This window comes from Peromyscus leucopus, chromosome 1 (genome assembly GCF_004664715.2).
Source record: "Peromyscus leucopus breed LL Stock chromosome 1, UCI_PerLeu_2.1, whole genome shotgun sequence".
Classification (NCBI taxonomy): Eukaryota; Metazoa; Chordata; class Mammalia; order Rodentia; family Cricetidae; genus Peromyscus; species Peromyscus leucopus.
The window spans coordinates 72,260,403-72,284,005 of record NC_051063.1 but is presented as its reverse complement, the minus strand read 5'-3'; the positions used below and the strand labels follow the sequence as shown (position 1 = coordinate 72,284,005).

Genomic DNA, 23,603 nt, shown 5'->3' with positions numbered 1-23,603 from the left:
ATCCTATTCGAGATTCCTGTTTCCAACTGAAAACCCTTTAAAGTCTGAGCTGTCCTGGGCTGGGAGTGTTCCTCTCTGGCAGACAGCCCTTGACACTGTTCTGACTCTCTTAGTTTCCAAAAATAGGGTACCTACCACACCTGGACCAGTCTAGGATCCTCGTGCTGAAAGAGAACAAAGCCATGACAAAAAGTGGATAGGTTCCTTCCAAGCTCTGCAGTCACTTGCTCCAGAGGAGAGAGACCCTCCACAGCTCCTTTCCTCTCCAAAATGCGCTGTCCTCCTTGGGAGCCCCCTGACTTTGCAGGCTGGCATTCTTCACAGTGACTAGGGCGACCTATGGTGGCCTTTGAAATCCTAGGCTCTCTCCAAGGACATTCCACTCAGCTACAAAGGGCAGAGCCCAAGCAGAAAATATCAGAGAAGAGCCAAGAAGAAAGAGGAGATAGACTCCCCCTCTTGGGACTGAGACACGGAGGCAAAAAGCCAGGAAGAGAAGTTCATGCTAGCCATTCACAGCACTGGATAAACACACACAGCTTGTCAGCCTGTTTCCATCATGCAGGGCACAAGGATTCACACACACACACACACATACACACACACACACACACACACATATACACACACACACACACACATACACACACACACACACACACACACACACACACACACACACACACACACGCTGCGCGCGTGCGAAAGCACATGCACTCGCTCTAGAAGAAATACATATTCATATTTTGTCTTCTCAAGGCAGAGCTGTGAAGATAGTGAGCTCCATTAGATATCTAGGTCCCTGTCCCTGCTCAGAGTCTTGATGCATGGAATCTGACAGCCACATGAAACCCAGTTCTGATTAGAAAAATCAAGATATGTCACTTCAGTTCCTCAAGCATGCCCAGACAGGCACCCTGTGTCCCCAGCAAGGTACCCAGCCAGACTCCTCAGAGTACTGGAAAGGCAGCATATCTCTGCCATCTGGACATTTACAGGCATTTGCTCCCCCAGTAAGTACTACATCAGGCACCAGGTTCGGTATCATGCAGGTTTCCAGGGCCAGCTGCATGGACAAGGACTCAGCAGTCACACGGTCACATTTATAAAGTTAATCCATGCTCAAACCCTCTGCATACTTGATTTAATGCTCTACTGGCCCCATTTTGAAGTTCTTAATTTTTTAATATGGGGTACATAGGAACATGTTGAATTGGAGCCTGTAAATGACACTGCCAGTCTAGAGATTCATAGAGTTTAATAATGAAAGCTGGGGATGTAACTCAGTTTGGAATGAGAATGGCCCCCATACACTCATATGCTTAATTACTTGGTCCCCAGTTGATGGAACTATTTGAGAAGGGATGGAAGATGTGGCCTTGTGGAGGAGGTGTGTCACTGGCGCCAGGCTTTGAGGTTTCAAAAGACTAATGATATTCCCAGTGTGTCGCTTTCTCCACCTCCTCCTCACAAACCAAGATATGAGCTCTCAGCTCTTCCTGCCATCATGCCCTTGCTCCACCATCAGGGACTCTAACCCTCTGAAACTGTAAGCCCCAAATCAAATGCTTTACTTTACAAGTTGCTTTGGTCGTGTGTTTCATCACAATAGAAAAGTTACCAAGACAGGTGGTAAGAATGCTTGCCTAGTGCACACAAAGCCTTGGACTCAGTCCTCAGCATCACGTCAATCAAGTGTGGTGGCACATATCTACAATCCCAGCACTCATGGGTAAAGATGGGACGATCAGAAATTCAAGGTCATCCTTGGCTACATATTTAGTTTAAAGATAGCCTAGAATATATGAAACACCGTCTCAAAAAAAAAAATTAAAACAACAATGAGGATCAAATGGAGAGAGGAAAACATGCCCAGGAATCCCTTCCTATGCCTTAGAGATGATGATCACAATCATTCAGAAAAGTACATTCTGCCTCTCAGATTTGGGATCATCACTGGGACCTTTCTAGGAGTGCTTGGGAATTCAGACCAGAATGGTCCCTCTCCTGGGAGGAGATAAACAGAAGCCTGTTTATCACAGCTCCAATCTCAGGACCAGCTCCCATGCAGCTCTGGCTGACAATTTAGCCTACACTAGGCCCTTTAATTTATCACACTAATGTGGTTAGATGCTGGTCCCCAGAGTCAGGGCCATCTCACAGGCACTGAAGAGAGGCCATGGAGGAAATTTATGAGCCAAGGCATATCCCTCACAGCCTCTATAAATGGGAAAATCTTTACTTCCGTGGAGTGATGTGTTTAGTCCCCAACCAGAAGAGAAAATTAAGTCCTTCACCCAGTGCTCTGCACTGTTGGTTTTTACAGCTTGTCCCCAAGCCTAGGCAGCTTAAACACCATTTATAAACAGGCTTCATTTTAACTTTCCTTGGGAGAGAATGCAAAATCCAATTAGGTATATGCAGATAAAGTTCCCACATTCCATTCTAGTGGCATGTTGCCATTAATGGTACCCATGACAGGGAGAGAGAGGGATATACACGCATTATTTGGGTCTTGAGTCCTGAGCATACGTGGGAGTGCTGGGCTGGCCTGCCACTTAGGATTTTGAATCTTGAAGTCAGTTTGTAGGTAACCTAATTAAAACACGTCAATACATAATTCAATGGGAACTAAAGGCTCTATACACTGAATAGGACTACAGAAATCTCTCTACGTTAAAGTGTCTGCAAGGAGCAGGGTAGGGATTTCCTTGCTTCTTTGAGGGTCCCCAGCTCTATCACTATAGCCATTTCACCAGGAAAGCCAACTGCACTTAAATTAAGAGACATGACAGATCTCAGACTAGCCCATCTCTGTGGTGGTAATCTAATTGTACTGAAATATTATTTTGATTGTATGTTAATAAATAAAGTTGTCTGGGGGTCAGAGCTATTAGAGCCATAGCAAGAGTGTGGCGGTGGTGGCACACGCCTTTAATCCCATAGATATCTGTGTGTTCAGGGTCAGAGCTATTAGAGCCATAGCAAGAGTGTGGCGGTGGTGGCACACGCCTTTAATCCCATAAGATCTCTGTGTGTTCAGGGATACAGTCAGCATTGGAGACATATGCCTTTAAGACCTAGGGGGCTGTACATTCAGACAGTGACGAGGCAGTCATGTGTTTGGGTTTACAACCAATGAGAAGGCAGAACAACATACTATAAAAAAACGAACCGACAGGAAGTAGGTCTCTTTTTGCGAAGCTGGGACAGCAGGAGGAAGGGTGAGATTTTAGCTCTGAGCTCTGACCTCTCGGCTTTCTCTTTTACATTGTTTCTGTGTTTCTTATTTAATAAGACTGTTGGTTACATCTATACATCTCAGAGCTGGGAGGCCAAAGATGCTCAGAGCAGTCAGGTCAAGTAGGTAGGTCTGATTCAAGGACTAAGCCCTAACAGGCTGCAAGGCAGTCTCTGATTCAGACTACCTGGGTTCAAGTCCCAATTCTACCACTGAGCTGCAGGAATTTGAACTGTGAAATGGGGGCACTGGGCTGTTAAGCTTATCTCCTCAAAGGCTGCCAAGAATATTAACTGAAAGCAGCTCATATTAGTCCCCTATGCATGCTGGTTACTGTGATCACATCTCAGTATCTCCACATCTCTGTCCTATGTTCCATTATACCTACCTAAGCTGAACCATCCCTTGTCTCCAAGAATTTCTCAAACCCAGATAAGAAGGTTCTCTCAGTACACTCTTCAGGAATAGGAACTCATAGAGTACCATGTGGGCTCCAGAATTCGGGAGATACATTAAAGTGGCTCTTCTAGGATTTATTGACCTGACGGAAACTAATGTCATTGACTGCCAATTGGAAAAGATCCAAAAATCATCTAAAAGATAAACGACAGGGCTGAAATTCACTAAATCCTAAAATGCTTCCAACGTGCTGTGGATCCCTGAGTTTAATAACATCAGAAGGCACAGAATGCAGCCTGCAGCTTAGTTAATGAGATTGGGCCAGCCTCAATTTCCTGGCTTTTATGGGGTCCCAGGGTCACAGATGATGCTATCATGGTAGGAAGCTGGGCGAAGGGTACCATAGGAACACTGCAACTTCCTGCATGTCTAAAAGTACTTCAAAATAAAAAGTTAAAATTATGAGGCAGCGTTAGAAGTGGGGAAAGATTAAGGGGGCCCTTGGCAGGTTTTCAGCCTGTCAAGACAGCTTCCAGACAGTTGGGTTCAGCCTTAGAAAGGAGAGATGGTAGGTGAACATCTGGAATAATTCTAAATCAAGTACTCTGAAAAAAAAGAAAGAAAAAAATCGTTTTTCTTTTCTTACCATTTACTAAAATACAAGGAACTTTCTATTTTAATTTAAAAGCTGTTTATACACAACTTAAAAAAGTTAATCATAAGCAATAGGAAGCAGATCTGTATATTGCCACCTGATAAATATTTATTGGCAAAACTGTAGTGTGATAGTTGTAAGGACTTCCAAGGAAGACTGGGGGAGAGGTAACACACAGAAAGAGACAAGAATAATCTACTGAGGACCTGCCAGGTTGCTTGCAGGGCAGAAAGGCCGGGGTTAGTGGGTCATCAGTGCAGATCAACTACATGGTGTTGGTAGCAGCCCAGCTGTGGACGAGGTCCAGCGTATCCTGACAGAGGACTCAGGGAAATACAGTATTGTCCCATGGTGACACAATCCCCCATGGGTGGCATCAGGGCATGAAACGGGGAGCAGCCTAGGGGTTTACTACCTCGGAGGCAGAGAAACAGCAGTAGCAAAAGGAAAACCCATGGCAGGAACCTCAAGAGAAACATCTGGAAGCAGCTATGGCAAAGAGCAAGGACTAGTCATGTTCTGTGGAAGAAGGCAGGACAAGAAAGTGTTGGTCACTGGGGTAATTGGGCCGGTGTGCACGTTTCCAGTGCCTAGTTCCTGTCCCAATTAACACTGGACTCAAGTTAGCAACCATGCTCACCTTTGGACTCCGTGCTTATTTTGGTATTGTTTTCAGGAGTCTGGTTCCAGATGTCCACCCTGGCTTTCCTCTCTAGCTCCTGCTCACAAACCAACCACTGCAAGAGAGACTGGGCTGCTGGTGTATTTTTTCATCTCTCTTTCTCTCTCTGATTTCTGAACCTCGAAGCAGCTGCTGACCAGCAAGCCTCAGATGGGTGTTCATCCCCCAGTGGAAGAAACTTGCAAGTGACAATTTGGAGTTAGACTATGTGTTCTTAGGAAGGGGAATAAAGGGACCAGCCAGGCCACTCGTCTCAGCAGGTCTCCCAGCTATCCGGGCAGCGAGCGGAGTGAGGACCGAACAGGTGGGAAGGACTGTAGCCAGCTTAGCACTGTGGGTCAAGGCTCTCAATTCCCCAAGACACTCCCACCCACCCTTGCCTACCTTCTTTCCGCCCATCAGCCTGTCTGTCCATCCACCCAGCTGTCCAACCCTCTCCTTCCAATAGGAGGAAGACTCCTTTCCTGTTCCAAAGGGCCTGAGTGGCAGAGACAAAACACAGGCAAGTGTGTGCCTGTCGGCCACTGTCACAGATGACACTCAAGCCTCTAGCCTGGCTGCTGTGGGGACAGAGTGGGGGACCATCCACAAAGAGAAGGAAAGTGAATCTAAACTTACACACACACACACACACACACACACACACACACGTTGCCAAACAAGAGAAGGTGAGCTGCATCTAGGAAATCTGGACATGAGACATAAAGACAGTCACAGACACTAAGTGACAAGTGAGTCATTGCTACAATCACCATTCTGATTACCTATGCCTCATCTTCAATGGGAAAGAACTAGAAATGCCCCTCAGAGGATGATTGTAATCACTGCCAAGTTCCAAAGAGTGCTTCCTAGCTAAAGAGCTGGACACACATGGCTCTACGTACATATGTGCGTGCACGTGTGCACCCATGCACATGCAGACGCCTCCAACAATCTAATGCAATCAAGCTAATAGGAAACCACAGGAAGTCCGTGTCTTTCAAAACCCTATGGGGTTTTCTAGTACAGCACCCCTGATTTAGAGTTCCTAACTTTCCTCCAAATTTCACCTCTTCATACAGTTGTGAAGGCCCTTTAGCTGGGCTGCTAGGGACAGCAGCATGCTAGAGCTAGGCCGGTTAATTTGGGAGAGGGGGATGAACAGTGTTCCAACTCACCTTTCTTTCATCTCCGTCTTCCTCGCGTACCTTTTCCTGAGTGACCATGGCTGGACCTCTGAGTAGGGGCCCCCAGTCTGGTCTATTCTCTCTACCTACTCCTAGTCCACCATGGTGTGAACAGTGCCTTCCTCATCCTCCCAGTTCCACCAAGCTTTCCTTTAGAGAGAAAGCAGCACCCTTCTGCTCCCTCACCTTAGGGGCTGATGGCAGCTTCTCATCCACCCTTGTGTCCTGTTGCATCCCAGTCGGCCTCTCCTCCAGCATCTCTCTAATACAGCTCCAGAGATGTCAAGGTTTGCGGGTTTGAACTAAGTTCAGAACAGGAAGAAGCCAGATGGCTCTCTACTGGGCAGTGGGGTCCTTCTTGTCTCCCTGACCCATAATCCTCCATTTCCCCACCATAGTGAATTCTGTCAGCACAGCCACATCATTTAAATCATTAAATAGAGGCTTCTCCTTCTATATACTGTTTCCCACCTCTCAGAACACTGGAAAGTTCTGCAAAGCCGAGGAGCACCTCTGGGATTGACTCTGCTCTCTGCGCATCTCCATGCATACGTGGGCAGAGCAGGCATCTGACTTTCTGGTTTCATGAAGTCAGCTTTGGCCACACGGCTGTCTTGTTTGCTGGTCTGGGTGGCAAAGGGCCAGTTCGGAGCTCCCCAGCATCCTCCTGAACCACTTCGTGGGGACTAGGCAGAAGAACTCTCCTAAACAGCGAGACCATCCCAGCCACAAAACACATACATCCACCACAGTGGAGCTCAAGAGAGACTTGGAAACAGAGCATCTGAAAGGCTGGCCTGGGGACACAGCCAGACCCCCAGGACTGCACACTCTTGTCCATTGCCAACCCCAGCCAGGGAGGCCTCCAACTTGGCCCCAGGGAAGTTTTTTCACATGCTCTAGCCCAGCACAATTCTTTAAAACACAACTTCTTAATGTCTCCTGGAGACACAATCACAGCCCCTTGTTTATAGACTTGGCCAGATCAGATAAAATTTCATTCTCTGAATTGGTTCCTAATTTAATTACTCCCCCAGATCAGCAGCAGCCGCCTCTCACTGCTGCAGGGAAAGAGAATGAGGCGGCCACTGGCGCCACCATTTGAAGCTCTCGTCGGTTTCTGGTGAAGATGAGACTCTCCCAGGCCTTTGTTAGGTTAGGGTGGGCCGAGGCAAGGCAGTCACCATCCGTCCACCCACCCTCACCTACTCCCCAGGCTAGTAAAGAAAGCAGACTAGGGTTTGACAAGGAATTTGGAATATAGAGCAACTGAATTGTAACTCACAAACCTAGATTCAATCCTGGCTCTGTGTGTGACCCCTCTTGGGCCTCAGTTTCCATCTATAAAGAAGACCTGAACTATATTCAGCACAGGTACTTTCAACTCAGCAATTCAGACTCTTCAGTACCTCATCCAGCATTACAAGGAGCAAGGTCAAGACCTCATCTATAAACCAAGACTTCTCTAGGGCCAGGGAAAGCAAAATAAATAAATCCTGTTGTTAGGAGAAAGTAAAAATATCTTAAAACAAAACAAAACGTAACCCTAGAAATGAAAATACATTCACATGAAAAAGCCTAGACAGAAAAGTTTACAGTAATGATGCTCCTGAAAGCCAAAACGTGGAGACAATGGGAACGGCTAGCAAGGGACACTTGAGTAAATAGAAATGTGGTCAGTCCACCCCACAGAATACTATCTGGCCCTGAGAAGAATGGACTTCATATGTTACAACGTGAATAACACAGAGTGAAAGAAGCCATCCACAGAATACCACATTCTTTATGACTTTGTCCATACAGAAGCCCAGACCTGAGAACGGATTGACAGAGACCAAAAACTGAGTTGTGGCTGTTTAGGACTGGGAGGGCAGGTAAGCAAAAGGGTACAGGCTTTCTTGCTCAGTGGACAAAACGCCGTAACACTGGCTTTGCTGGTGTCATGTACATACCTACGGATATACAGAAAACATTAAATTATATACTTCCAACGGGTATTAGTATGTGGGACTTGTCAACTTGACTACATTTAGAATCACCATGGAAGCACACCTGTGGTGTGGCTATGAGTGTTTCCTGGAAGATTTAACTAGAGCAGGAAGACCCACCCTGAATGTGGGTGGAACCATCCCCGCAGGCTCAGGTCCCTGACTGAATAAAAAGGAGCCGCAAGCTTCACGCCAGCATTCGACCCTGTCTGTTGCTGGCTGCGGATCCGACTTGCCCAGCTGCCTGGTGTTCCCGTTACCATCCCTTTCCCACCACGGTGAGTTGCACCCTCCAACTGTGGCCAAAATAAACCCTTCCTTCTTACGTTACTTTTCTCTGATATTTTTGTCACAACAATGAGAATAGTGACTAACACGGCGTGTAATATGGCAAAAAAAAAAAAAAAAAAAAAAAAAAAAAGCTGCTTTTAAAAGAAAATGCTGAATGAGGTTTCTTTTTTAAGGCCTGTTGTATGACTTTCAAAATCATCCGGATGAGAGCTATGTTCTGCATATATGAATATGGGAGCCAGCCAGTTCCTAGGCCATCTGAAGGGGAAGCCCTGTGAATAGACAGGGCTTCCTCTTGTAAACCCCAAACCTGCTGACTGGAGAGTGAGCAGCCCTGCGGTTTTTCCATTGATTTGTTTGCAACAGCTGAAAGCAAATTTATCTTCCACCTCTCAAACAGCAAGGAGGCTTCAACCTGCTTTTTAATACCTCGTTTTTATTCTGAGCCAGATCATACATAGGGCAAAGGATTGGTGGACTCCCCATTGTTGGCTAGGGAGCAAATGTTTTTCCCTGCTTTGGCCTGACAGATAATTCTGAAGAGGGGATCCAAAGCACTAGCTTCCTTCTCTGGCTTCAAGTATTCCAGTGGCACCCCACCCCCAACCCCCAGCATCTCACTAAAATGGCTACCAAGTGGGAATAAAATAGTTTCTCAGAGTAAACACGATGCAAATGCCAGGCTAATACAGTTCTCATTAATGGACACCCTTTCACCCCTCCTCTTGTCTCCCTGATAACTTTCTTAGGCAAGTTCAGCATATCCTAGAAGCCGCTACCACCTCACTTTCAACATAATGTACTTCCATTCCTGGACAGAGGTGGAACTGCCTGGAATATATCATCTGTATTAAAAGCTGTGACAGACAATGAGTGCCACACCATTATGAATCAAGCCAAATACAAACACACACACAAGAATAGTGTTTCCTTAATTCAGTACCTAGAACACGCAAGATGTCCCTAGGGCCCTCACTCCTAAGCCTGGATAACATGTCCTTAGGGTGAGGTAGGTCACCTAAGGCGAGTCAAAGGGAAATGGGAAGTTCCATGCTTGGTAGTAGGTAACATAGAACTCTATTCTTCTGCCCTTGGGCCACTTCTCCATTCACTTCCTCTTCCATTTGGGGTTCAGCACCCCAGGATTGTTATGAAGGAACTGCTCCCAAGCAGGACAGCAGACATTCCTAGCCCCAGAATTCCATGCCCTTGGAGAGACCGAGATGAATTAGGAAAGATAGATCGTGATGCCTCAGAGAGTCCTTACCCTAAGCCAGTGTTCAGTGAATGGAGAAGGCGGAGTCACCCAACATAAGGTGCATGGGCCAGCTGGGAAGCAAGGACAATGGAGGCCTTCTGTTCCAGCTCCAAAAGGAGCCAGAGATGGGAATCAGAGACAGGGGTGGGTGGGCAAGAGCCTTGAAAGTACCTTTCTAGGGTCCTCCCAGCTCCCCTTCATTTGCCCTTCACCCTGCAATGGGAAGGAGGCTGCTACACGGAGGGCCAGTTCCGGGTGTCCTGGCAGCCTAGGCGGCCTCCGTTTCCCAAGTCTTCCCCATATTATCCTCCAGGCCACAAGACTGTTGCGTGTTTGTGGTTGCGTGTTGCTACTGTTTGCAATGGTGCCTCACCATGTTGACTAGTCTGATCTTGAGCTCCTGGGTTCAAGAAATCCACCCACCTCATCCTCCTAAGAGGTTGAAACTTGTTTTCAAGGACTGAGGAAATGTCATGGGATCCATCAGCTTTCCCCATCACTGTAGTGGAATGCCTGAAAGAAGCAACTCAAGGGAGGGATTCTCTGAGCTCTAGGTCCATTGTGGTAGGGAAGGCTGTATAGACAGGCAACGCTATCCAGCATCAGGAACTGACAGCATACCCTGTTCACATCTCAGGAGCCAACCAGCAAGCAGAGGACTAGGGGCAGAAAGACAGCCAGGCTATGATTATCTAGCTCTGTCCCTATGGTCACACAGCTGCCACTCAGACCCCATCCCCAAAAGTTCTACAACCTCCCAAAACAGTGCAGTTAGCTGGGGACCAAGTAGTCAAACAAATGAGCCTGTAGGGAACATTTCACACCCAAAACATAGCAGCCTACCTTCCTCTGCATAAGCCCCTGGCCATCCCATAATGTAAAACGCATCCACTCAAACTTCAAAAGTCCCTGTAGTCTTATACTTCCAATACTATTCAAAAATCCAAAGTATCTTCTACAACTCATGTACTCTCCTAACCATGAGTCCCTGTAAGAGCAAAAACCAGGTAACATGTCTTAAATCTACAATGGTATGAAATAAACATTTCCATTCCAACAGGAAAGAACGGGGACACTGCAAGAGAAGATCGGTCCAAGGCGAGACCAAAACCCAGCAGGACAAGCAACAAACCCTGTAGCTTCACATCTATCACCCAAGACTTATAATGGAGTCATCTGGACTCTTAACAGGCTTGGGTAATCTTACCGTTAAAAGCCCTGTCACCTGTGACACATGTGGCCTCTTTGGTGTCACTTAGGTCTCACTCAGTGCCTGTCGCTTCCCTTTTTCCAGTATGTAAACATCCCCGGGTCTGTTGCAACTTACGCTTCTTCATCTTCACATTTCATTCAGGAGCTCCACACTCAGAACGTTGCCTGTCCTTCACAGCTGTTTCCTGGAACACTGGTGCAAGCCTCCATGACCCCAGGGCTCTTGAATTCTGCATATTTGCCAAGCCAGCACAATTTGGATACAGCTAAATTTTGCCAAAAGCTCAAAATGAAGCCTGGCTCCCTTGGACCTTTGGCTGCAGTGGCCCCAAGGGCCTGGATGAGTAAACCTGGGAAAATACCTCCCTAGGCAATTCTGTTGGAAGAGGATACCCTGGAGGCTTTACCTTCTTAAGTGATTTATTTTCACTTGTTGGTTTACATTGCTACATTCCATAGGTGAGATCTTATCTTCAAGGCACCATTTCCTTTGTCCTGCGGCAAGATCTGCCATCTTTAATGGCACTAATCTCTTTAATATTACAGTCTACTTTGTCTGGACCTGCCTTGTCCACGACCTTAAACAGAATCGTAATCCTTTCCTTGCCAAACTGTACACTTTTCACATCTTTTTTTCTCCACTTTGCTAAAAGCAGCGAGCGCTAACCATGTCTCAGCCTGGCTGCTAGTCTGTCTTCACATGTTCTCCACCAACGACTTAGTCCATTTCTATTTAATTTAGAACAAGGACAGAACGTGGCCAAATTCCTTGCCAGGATGCAACATAAACAATCTCCTGGCCAGTTCCCAGTAGAATCTTTTTTTTCCCTCTGAAACCTCATGAGCCTGACCTTTACTGTCCACAGTTTTTATCAGGACTCTGATCTTCCAGACTCCCACCAGAATGACCTAATAAGTTCTGCTCAACTATTTGAGGGATCTTCTGGCTTACAGCCCCCAAACTCTTCCACATTTCTCCTGTAAACCAGTTCCAAAGACCTACAAACCACATGGTCAGGTTTATCACAACAACAATCCCATTCTCAACACTGATTTTCTCGTTAGAGTTCTCTCGTTGTTATGACTAAATGCCTGACAAGCAACTTAAGGAAGAACTTGTTTGGGCTCACGGTTCAGAGGCTGCCACCCATCCAGGCAGAAAAGGCTTTCTCTGCAGATGTCAGGGCTTGTCACATCGTGGCTGCCAATCAGCAAGCACAACACTCGGGCCAGAATCAGAGACAGCCTAGAACCTCCAGCCCTACCTCCCTCCTTACATCCACCAGCTGGACACCTCCTCCTGAAGGTTCCACAGCCTCCACACCCGCACCGCTAGCTTGGAACCAAGTGTTCAGGCACATGAGTCTGGGGGGCTCATTTCACACTCAGACTGAAGTATCACCAAAATATGCTTGATATGCTGGCTCCTTCAAACTGAGGCCACTTGAGAAAGATGACAGAGACAGAGGCTTTCTCTGACACTTTGTCTGCCAGGCGAGGGTCCTCTAGCAGAAGGTCAGTGCTAAGAGTCCCCTCCAGGCTCCCATTAGTGTGGAAAGACACCTACCCAAGCAGACGCACCTCTTCTGGTGGTTGTTCAGCTGCACAACACAGTCTTTGTTGACAGTGACAGTACCCTTACCCTCTTGTAATTTGTGTGGCCACCCCCCACACACACAGGAGCCTCAAGGCCTACTGTTTTCTCTAGCTCAGGAAGACCTTCAGTCATCCCTCCCCTCCTTCCCATGTTCCAGTTTGTGAGATTGCAATGTGTATATAAACAATGTTCCTCCTTCTGTCCATCTGTCTTAGGTCAGTTTAATTTGTAACCCAGCCAGGAGTCTAGATGTGATGGGAAGACATTTTTCACCCTGTTATGCTTTCCACCCCGGACTGATTCAGAGGAAGTCCCAGAAGTGACCTTCCCCCACGCAGGGCAGATGATCTCGTCCAATTCCCATCAGCCACTAGCCTTGAACCCAGAAAACAAGGCAGGCCAGAGAGGCAAGCAAACATTTGATAGATTTGGGTTAGTCTCCAGAGGACGAGTGAAAAGCCAAATTGCCCCCAAAGACAATGATGGAGGAAGTTGTCACACAGTCCCACACAGGTCAACACCAGACCAGCAATGGGTGCACAAGGGTACCAATATGATTCTCCAGGATGTATTCCTAGAGCGATAAACAGCTCTGAAATGAAGTATATGCTGAAAAGACATGGAGATCAACCAGGACCACCAGGCCAGCCCCTACCTAGATGAACAGGGCCACCACTTTCCTGGAGGCCTGGAGATCCCTTATGCACACAAAGTAAACATGGTCTGGTATGTGTACATTTGGAAGACTCTTTATATAAACAGGTTCACAAATTGGAGGGGAAAAAAATCCTCTGTAGACCAATAGTCTGATTTGAGGTTTAGAAATTACAGTCACTAAAAATATACACTAGGACATACTTTAAATTTTTAATATAAATATTTACATTCCAAACAAAGGAGCCTGGACTCTTCAGACAAGCTATATGCTCCGGGCACACATACTACCGGCCCCTGGCTCTTGCTTGAGCTGATGACTCCTGTTTATATTCTTGGAGCAGCAACCAAATTCCCATAACATTCTCCCCACAACTCTCAAGACACACAAAAAAAGCAGGGACCGTTCTTAAAATAACCCCTCCAATATGATGCCAGGAGTCCAGGGTCATTACACCAGGCTCTTCCAACAAGTGTCAGCTCCTGGGTCATAACGCCAAATGCAGAACCTCTATCTTCTGGGCGTATACGAGTATCCTTGGGAGACCAGCTCTCAGCTAGATCTCTGTAAATGGATACATGAATACAATCCATGACAAACACTCTCAACTAGGAGGAGGTCCGGCAATGAGAAAGTGACAAGGACTCCAGACAACCTCCTCGCTGCTAAGGGGCCCTCTAGACCAGGCAAACAGACATTACCCAGAAAGCCAGAATACAGTACACATGGAAAGGGCTCAAACCTGAGAAAGACAACAGAGTGGACCTGTAGAAGGAGGAGCACTGCATGTGGATGGGATAAGGAGGCATATGACAGTGACTGTCTGGGTTTCCTATTAGCAGGGATGCCGAGGTGAGGGTTGGGACACAAGGAAGGATGAGCAGGTGCAGGGGCTCCCCTTCTCAGTGGCTAGGGAGTGCAGCCAAGTCTCGGCTGGCTGGCCCGGGAACTTGGCACAAAGACAGAACTCCACCTGGCCGTAACGTGCAAGCCGGTGGCAGGCACGCTGTATGCCAATAGTCCCGGCACTTGGAAGGCTGACACAGCATGGCACTTAAGTCCATCAGTTTGAGACCAACCTCAGCTACACAGCAAGACAGAAAAGGAGAAAAGGGTCGGGGGGGGGGGGGCGTCCACTGCCAGTTGAGGGACCAAGAGAGAAGGAAAGAAAAGATCTCTGGCTAGCAGTCAGCCATTACCTCCATCCGAGTGAACTGCATTCAGGTTAGAATGCAACCTTGAAGTCTGTGGTCACTCCCCAGAATGACAAGAAGGGAGAGAAAGATATGCTTCTTGAACTTAAAACCTCCCAAAGCAGAAAATAACACAGAATTAATACATCACATACACACTGAGGCCACCCTGCCCACCGCATGCCCAAGAGATGACACAGACCAACCTGTTGCCAGATAATTGATCACACTGTGAACCCCAAGACTGCATTAATTAAATAAAATCAACCTTGGATCAAGAGGCGGAGCCAACAACTAGTTAACAGGAAGTAGCCATAGAGAGTTAGAGGGAGTCCGGAAAATGGAGAGAGTCATGCACAGGAAGTAGTGAAGAGGGACTTTTGAGTTTGGTGGCCTTTTTAGTTTAGGATGGCCCAAGGGAAGCTCTCTCGCTGGGCAGTTGGCTAAGAAGGAAGATCAACTGGTTGCTTCTTGGCCTCTCAGATCTAGCAGGTTTTTACCCCAGTAGCCGACTCCCGAATTTTTATATGTAAAATAGAATGATAGAGACTTAGTTTAACATTACATTTGGCTGCAGAGGCAGAGGCGGTTCCGGCAGGATGCAAAGTCCCGGCGGGGCTCGGCCTGAGCCGTGGGGCAGTGACTGCGGAACTGCGGGCAGTAGCTGGAACGGCAGCAGATTCAGGTGCAGCCACCGATCCAATGATAAAACAACATCAACCCTTCGCCATGGGCCAGACACTAGGCTCAGACTTTGCTTCCTGCCAGAGAGAGAGAGCAGCATGTGGGACCTCTCCAGCATGTCTACGCCGGGAAGTTGCAGCACAGTCCCTGGAGTATAGAAGTAAGACATAGACCTTCGCTGCCCGCCTTGCAGTAAGTACATACTTCTACTGCTGCCTGCCCCAAGAAGGGAAGCGGCTGTCCAGAGGGAGCGAAGCTTCCCGCGTGTGCAGACTGCTAAGTCAGTCAGACTCTGTCTCACAGTATCCCTTGCCCCCCATGCCGGTTCAGCATACGCGCCAACCTCAGCTTCAGATAGGGGCAGAAGTCACATTTGATCTCCATCAGAGAAGTGGCTGGATCTGAGGAGGATCCCTGAACCCCAACGCGTACTGTTCATAAGGCACTCAACAGGCAGAAGTTGCTGTTACATGAGGAAGCTGGTACATTCAGCTTTGTCCGGGGTCATGGGAATGAGATGAAAGAGCAGAGCTGGGACTTGAATCAGAATTGCCACGAAGCTGCCCGAGCGACTCTGCCTGGCACCTAGGTGGCTCCTCTGAGTGGCTGGGGCTCCAGCACCTGAGCTAGGAGAATGCACTATGTCCCGAAACACGCTGACCAGAAGGGCTGGCTCTTCTTCCAATCGGCTGCTGAGCTCACTCACAAGCATAGAAAGCAGACATGCTCCAAGCCCCGTTCATCAAGGATGGAGACTAACAGGGTGTCGCTTCCCCCCCTCCAACCCCTTCCACTCGGAAATGCAGGGTCAGACCATGTGATAAAGGTGCCACGGGCCCAATACCCCCAGGGAAGCTAGCCACGAGGGAAAAGCACGACAGAATTCCATCCCGGCCCGTCTTCCTCCTAGGTGCCTGTACCACCATCTTTTTGACCACAGGGAACCAAGCAGCCCAGCAGGCACATATTCCATTTGCAGAGAAAATGTGAAACCATCAGCCCCAGAACACTGTAAGGAAAACATAACTGTACCCAGCCTGCATCTAATTATCTGCCCGTGTCGGGGTGTTTTTCAGACACCTGGGTGACTAGGTTGCCTGTTTCAGTGTTTCTACCACAAATACAATTCTGGACAGGATCCAAGTTTCCTTTTTTTTTTTTTTTTAATGACACCCTCTGCTTTTGAGGAGCTGCCAGCTTTACTTTGCTCAGAAATCTAAAATGCCTGAACCAAGATGAGCTCTAGAAATGTAAACTAGGTGTCAGGAGCACCTGCCCCAGCCAGGAGCCCCCTTCCCCGATCCATTCCCTCTTAGGACTCTTTCAGACTCAGAGAAGGGCTCAAGATGTGACATTCAAAGGCCAGCTACACCAGCACTTTTTTTTTTTTTTTTCTGGAGAGTGGCCTGGTCTCCACTTTGCTTAATGTGACAACATCAAATGGGCACCTACAGCCTGCCCACAAGGCCAACTAAAGGGGCACAGAGGATAGTAGGTACCCGATCCCCTCCCTGCACAGATGGGAAGATGACCAGAGAGTTAAAGCCACAGCCTCAGGAAACCTAGCTGGGGCAAGGCAATCAGGGGCTTCCCCTGGCTCTCTCTATTTTTTTTTTTTAATGTTTTTCTATGTTTTTCTTTGCACATGCTAGGCAAGGCCTCCACCACTGAACTACGTTCCCATCCATGGCCTCAAGGTAGACTCTATTAGATAGAGGACATGATGCTCTAAGGCCGTGGTTCTCAACCTTCCTAGGCTGAGACCCCTTAGTACAGTTCCTTGTATTGTGGTGACCCCCAACCATAAGATTATTTCATTGCTACTTCATAACTGTAATTTTGCTAGTGTCCTGAGTCATAATGTAAACATCTGTTTTCCCGTGGTCTTAGGTGATCCCTGTGAAAGGGTCATTTGACCCCTACAGGGGCCACGACCCACAAGTTGAAAACCACTGCTCTAAGGAAATATACACATGTGGGGCAGAGGTGCTATGCAATTTTAGACCTCAGAGATATCCCTCCATCTTTGGTTACGAGTTCTAGAAACCAAAAAATAATTAAAAAAGCCAGTGCTCACTGAGTGCTATTTACCAGGCATTGTTCCCAGCACCTGGCAGGGGCTTAACTCTTTTGTAGGACACCTGGGTGAAATCATTCCTGAACACTCCAATCTCCAAGCCGCTCACCAGGCTCCCACTGCACTCTCCCAGGGCCCCTTGAAGACGCCTGTCAGCAGCATTATGTAATTCTGACTTGCACAAGTTCTGCCTCGCCCACTAATCTCATCGCTGTGCAGGAACTGCGTGCTGAGAGCTGACTCTCTGCCCCCATGCACCTGGCCCAGGGCCACACCTAAAGGGAATGCATAAATATTGTACAGAGCTGCTTCCAACGACAGAGGGGAGGCTCCCCTTCCCTCTGCATCCCTGCAAATTCTGTAAAGGACAGAAATCGCTTCCCACTTGCCAACTCCCCCCCCCACACACACACACACACTTAACCACTCACGGATTCACACAGCCTTCTCCTGGAGTGAGGACTGTCCCCATCCCACTTCCCCCATCTTCCCTGTGCAAATGAATAATGAAAATCTTGGGGAGATTCTCCATTGCCCTTCCCTGGACCTCTAAGAGAAACAAAGGAATACATACATCTGTGGAATCTGCTCAGCACAGGACCAGCCATGACTGCATAGAGACATAGTTAATGACAGGTGTTAAAAAAAAAAACACCACCTTGCTCGATTTCGTGTCTTAGGAAAACAAACCTTCTTGGCCCACATCTACACAAATCCTCTTCTTCCTGGATATGAGGCTGGACAAACTAAGTATGTGACTGCCACCATGATGGTCACCTCAGAATGTGGAGAGCCAGGTCTTCCCGTGTGTCATTTAGCTGTAGTGTTTCAGAGGAGAAGCAGTCTCAGGGAACACACCAGACCCCAATACTTGGGGACAATAAAGAAAGCCACTGTGTAAGCTGAAACGCCTTGTCTCCGAATACTCCGCCAGCTACGAACAAAACAAGATCTCTTTATTCCCAGCTGGAGGACCAAACTGCCCTTTGAAGTAACTCAATATCTATGGTACCTGAGCCTCCCAACTTACAACCCAGAAAGAGACATGGGTGCATGTCTTAGTCCCAGTGACTCACCAGTCACTTCTAAAGCATACACTACTGAAGACACGTCTTCTGAGTGACTGCTCAGATGGGTGACACTCCCGAGCCAGCTACAACTTGTGAAAAAACAGTTTCTACTTTTAGAATTGAAAACATCTCCTCTCTCAGACAAATGGTCTTCCAATGGTATCTCGACAAATAGGGGCCGGCTGAGGCTCCAGAGGTGACAGCTGCCAACTCCAAAGAGTGTCTTCATCTGGGAGTTTGTAAGAGACCCGAGCCAGCACAGCAGCCACGAAGAGCTGCCCACCCCGGGCTTCTCCCCTGTCCCCACAGCCAAGCCCTCTCTTGGACTTGCTCTGCCTTAGTCTCACTCCAAGGGATCCTTGGGATCATTTGTCTGTCTGACATTGGCATGTCTGTCTGCCTCTCCTAAGAGAGAGCAGTAACTTTGTCTTTACCCCCAGTGGCCTCCCTAGGCTCCACTGTGGGGTCTATTCAGTAAACCAGTAAACAAAAAGTGTTATGCAAAGTCTCGATGGGGGGGGGGGTGTGCCTGGACTAGCTGTGCGACACATGACACGCAGCATGTGGAGAAGCCTAGGCAGGCCCCCTCTAGCCCTAGGCATGACAAGTAGGCATCAGAGAGTTAGCCCATGTTGACCATCACCTGTCTATATCAGTGTAAGTCTCTTCTGACACCAGCATGGGACCAGATCACCATCACCACCACCGCCCCACCTCTATCATCCTTAGACTCCAGCCCACACATCCACATCCAGGCTTAAGAACCGCCTTGAAATTACAAGACCTGTGGACTCTGCTTTTTCCCAACTCGCTGGAGCTGAGTGACGGCTTCCCGCTGTGTCACTCACCTACCTGCTCAAGGCATCTCCCTCCTCGCTCCACCACCACCACCACCACCACCATGACGCTAATCTCCAGCTTGCTTTCTCCAGGTTCAAAGCTCCCTAGCTCCTGGGACCCAACTGGTTAATTTGAGATTATTTCTCAGCTCCTTCTCCGGGCACTGAATAAGCAGAGTCCACTTGCCACTGGCCTGGACCTTCCCCTCTTCTTCTAGCTCCTTCCTGGTGCAAGGATTAATCTCTTGGGAATGTGGAAGAGTGAGGCCCCTCTTCAGACAAGGGAAGACAGGGTGTGGAAGAAACAGTGGCCCTCACAGCAGCCACTGTTAACAGCGCTAGATCCCTGGTTAGGACAGTGGTCCAGCTTTTGCATGCATCAAAGAAAATCGTGACAGACCAGCCTCGCTCCAGCATTGTGCTTCCTTCAGGAGACCCTGAGATAGCCCTGAGATAGCTCCGGGGGAGCCAGAACCTGGGAAGAAGGTTGGACCTAAAGCTTCACTTCCTGTTCACCTATGCCCTAGTAGAGAAACAATAGCAAGCCACGTCCCTCCAACTCCATTTCTTGAGGTGGCAAGAAAAAAAAATCATCCTCAGCTTTTCTTTAGTTTGGGGGGGAAGCAAACTTGTTGGTCAAAACCAACCCGATTATAAAGCACTTTTATTCCCAGGCTGCTTTGAACAAACCCTATGATGTGAGTGTGTTCACATATTGGCCAACAGATCCTAGTTCAACAAACACTTTGTAAAATCAGCAAATGCCATATTCTGAAGAAGAGGTCTTGATTTTTCGAGGAGGCAGCTGACTGGCAAAATCAGATGGAGAACAGAGAGGTTCCAAGAGAAACTTTGGAAAAACCTCTAGGCCTCAGCTCCCTTCAGGGCATACAGAGTGGAGTCCGATACAGATGTTCTCAGGGGGCCTTTTTGATATGATCACCCTAATCCAAGAAGGTGATCCACACCATTCGGTCAGGAATTGCAGATGGGTGCACTGAAAACCTAGGCTTTGCTATCAGAGGCACCCCACCGGTCAGAAACAGTAGTTGATAAAAGGGCAACCAACCTCATGGAGTCACTGGCCACAAGCCGGCACAAGGCTTTCCTGAACTTCACTCCTGAAAACTCTGTCATTAACTTACTCAACAAGGATGTAGTAAAGGAGTCCAGCATATCTACTAAGAGACGCAGGACGAGCCCCCCAGCAGCTGGTTCCAACCCCAAGACTCGCCGCCTCCAAGTAAGCTCGCTTACTGGAGGCGCCAATGTCCAGCCACCAGCAGCCTAGCAGCAGGCGACTCAGTCCCAGCATTGGGCCGCTCCAGCCACTCCAGCAGCGTTTTCGCCCCGAGGCTCAAGACAGGCAGGCAACGTGGACACTTAGATCGTGATGGAGCAGTCAAACAAGGGTGCGCGGGACCTTGGAATCTTAAACGTGGACACTGATGAGCGCAAGCCAGCCAATCAGTTCGCCCGAAGAAGAAATGAGGCGCTTCCCCTGGTCTCCATTCATTCCCTGCTAAGCCTGATTCCCCTCGCCCCGGCGCCATCCGGAATCCTTAGGGGCTCCACCCGGCCAAGTGCGCCAAGACCTGCCACCAGCCACCACAACGCTCGTTTCCTCTCCACCGGCGCACACAGCCCCACCGACTAGCACGCCATCGCCATCCCCCGCGTCGCCCCCACGTCCGGGCCGCTGCCTTCCCGGCTCCCGGCAGCCGCCGCCGCCGCCCCGTGGCTCGGCTCAGACAAGCCTCGTTCTACTCGCTGCTCCCCAGCTGGCCGAGACACCCTAGCCAGGCCTATCCGGGAACTGGGGGACAGAGGCGAAGGAAAAGGCAGGGAGTGAAAAAAGTTCAGGCTGCTCCCTCGTTTCTTCCCAGGCATGTCCCCACAGTCCCTCCTCAGGAACCCTGGTCCTACAGGCACCGACGCATGAAACTGTTCCCCTAAACCCACACGTGTCTTCCCGCTGGGAGCCGTGTTGCAGCTAGAGCCCAGGTTCCCGAGGTGGCTCCCGTCGGTACCAGAGATAGTGGCAGATGCCCACGTACCTGCCCCAGGCTGCGCCTGGAAACTTCCCCCAAAGTGTGCGGGGGAGGGGCATTGAACACGGCTAGGAGAACCCCGGTCCCCAGTTCTGCCGGCGGCGAGCTCGCTCCAGAAAATCGCCGACCTGTCTGTCCATTGGTCCTATATCCAGCCGTCCTCCGCCCTCGGTTTCCAGGGCTAAGTGGCCCAGGGTCGCGCGGATTCTGAATCCTTGGGGCGTTTCTGCGGGACAGCCAGCTGGTGCGTGCCCCGCGGCGTGCGTCCTCCGCCGGCCTCCAGCTGTCCACAGCGCCACCACGCCACCACCCGGTCCTCTCTGTCTCGGAGCTCGGGCCACATTCGCTCTGGCTAGGGAGGGGGCGTGTGAGCCCCGGCGCCGCCACCCGCAGTCGTTCCTGCAGGGTACCCAAGAGCCCTGGGCACCCAGAGCACGGCCAGGACCGCTTAGTGAAAGGGACGCCTCCTGCTGGGGACTGCGCCTGGAGCGAGGAGGCCCGACCAAGTGGTGCGGGCCCAAACCTGCCAGAGCTCGGCGCGCTCCAAGTTCATTGTCTGCCTGGGCCGCCGCCGCCTCCGCGCCGGGAGCACCGTGGGGAATGAGGCTGCGCGCAGCCCCCGCCACCCGGACTCCCAGCGCCCAGTCCCGGCCAGCTGGAGCGGAACCCGCAGAAGGGCACCGAAACCCCGAGCCAAACCTCCGCCCGCCGCTTCTCGCCGCCCCCAGCCCGTCACCCGGCACCCAACTTGTACCTGAAAAGCCCAAGACTAGCTCGGAAGCCTCTGCAGCCCCGACTCCGCGGGAGCGCGCGCCCAGCCCCGCGCCTAGCGCCCCGCATCCAGGGCGCGTCAACCTGACTCCCCGAGCGCTAAGAGGAAAAGTTTGGGAGTGACTTGCAGATGGCGAATGAAACCTCTGAATAGAACCCTCCCCCCGCCCCATGTCGCGCTGACACACATCAGCTCGAGTCTGGAATGCGAGATCAAGGCGTGCGCGCCCCACTGAGCGGTGGGTTTGGTCCCCGCCCCCTCGTCTTGCAAGTAAATACAGTTTGTGTATTGCGGTAACTCTGAAAAGGCAAAACCGAAACCTGGTGTGTATGGCAGTGAGACCCGGGCTACCCGAGACAGTTTTAAGGAACTTGGCGGTCGGGAGGCAGCCCATACATTGATATTCAAGGCCATTGACGCTGGTGGTTTCGGCGCCCTCTGTTGTATTTTTGCATCCTACAAAGGCTGCCTAGCCCTTCGGCCCTGTAGGTTTGCTTCTTCTGGGAGGTAAGGCTCTGCAGGACCCTGAGCGCCACTGTCTGCCGCAGTGGCCCACGGGGGCTGCTCCAAGGAAGGGCTCCAGCGGTCGACCCCCAGGCTATGAGCTGAAGGTGCAATCGGTAAATGTAAAGACACCTTAAACTCTTAAGATTTGTTCGGGACAGCCTCTGGAGCACCAAACCCAGACTCTGGGAACAGGATAGAAGCCACAGTCTTTGGCCTGCCCATGTTCTCATGGCCAGAGTCCAGCACCTTGTTTCTCGAAGCAACCAGGAAAATGCTCCTTAAACTGTAGAATGCTGGCATGTATGAGAAAGATGATCCAGACAGCTGGGTCCCCCGTTCTCTCTTCCTGGAGGTTCCACTTCACCCCTTAGAAGCTACTACCACCCTGAAGTGTAAACTTCTGGCTCAGGATCCATGGCAACTGATTCAGAGGTCACAATCAGAGGATTATAACTGCAGATGCGAACCGTGGATGACAGGGGAGTTCTTCAAAACCCCTGTCTTATTTTCCAACAAATACTGCCTCTTACATAAAAATCTGCAAAGAAAGATTAATGAAGCAATGAGGCTGCCCCCCACCCCCTAGGCAGCAGACTGTATTGCTTTTTCCCTCCGTGTAGACTCGGCTTAGTGATGTGGAGGTCTTTATTATTTTTTTTTTTTAAACAAAAACCTTTTTTCTAAAAATACAATGAGCTGGTTTTTGCAGAGTTCACAATTCCCAATAGATAATGATGCCATTTTTCATGGTCTTACACACGTTGTGGCTTTGGGGCTTATTTATTAGCTCCGGAGAAAAGACTGCCTTTCAGTAAGGTTTATATATTCGAGTAATTGCACTGGGACACAGTGCAGGTTGCTGTTAAGGAGGGTGGGTTGTGTAGGCGCCTGTAAGCAAAGTCCTGGGCCAGGCAGCTGTCAGAGCAGGGCATGCAGCCGGTTTAAGCAAACACAGGGAAGGTTCTTTGGAAAAAGCAAGGAGGAAATCCCCTCCTGTAAGAGTGTGTGGAACATGATCCCTGGGCCACACGTATGGGGACTTTCCAATACATGCCCCATTATGGAGATGGCGCTGAGCCCACCCAGATGACTTTCAAATTCAGGTGTCAGAAATCACAGCTGACGTGGGAGCAAATTGTTTTTAAGTAAAATCCCTGTGCCGCTTTGATATGAGTTCCACCGGGACTTTCCAACGGTATTATACATGTTCCTGAGATTACCTGGACAAGGATTTTTCTTTTCCTTGCTCAACATTAACTTCAGAAA

General features: G+C 49.3%; 1 protein-coding gene across 2 annotated transcripts in view; it reads right to left on the bottom strand.

The window, feature by feature from the left end:
- Positions 1-22,013, bottom strand: part of Chst15 (carbohydrate sulfotransferase 15) — an 80,205-nt gene extending 58,192 nt beyond the window's left edge. Inside the window, exon 1 of one of the 2 annotated variants that reach the window (XM_028868522.2) lies at positions 21,813-22,013. The gene's annotated coding sequence lies outside the window, so the exon portion shown is untranslated. Of the gene's footprint in view, positions 1-21,064; positions 21,488-21,812 lie in introns of those variants that run through there. The other variant, XM_028868511.2, reaches the window with a different exon arrangement.
- Between the last annotated feature and the right edge of the window lie 1,590 nt (positions 22,014-23,603).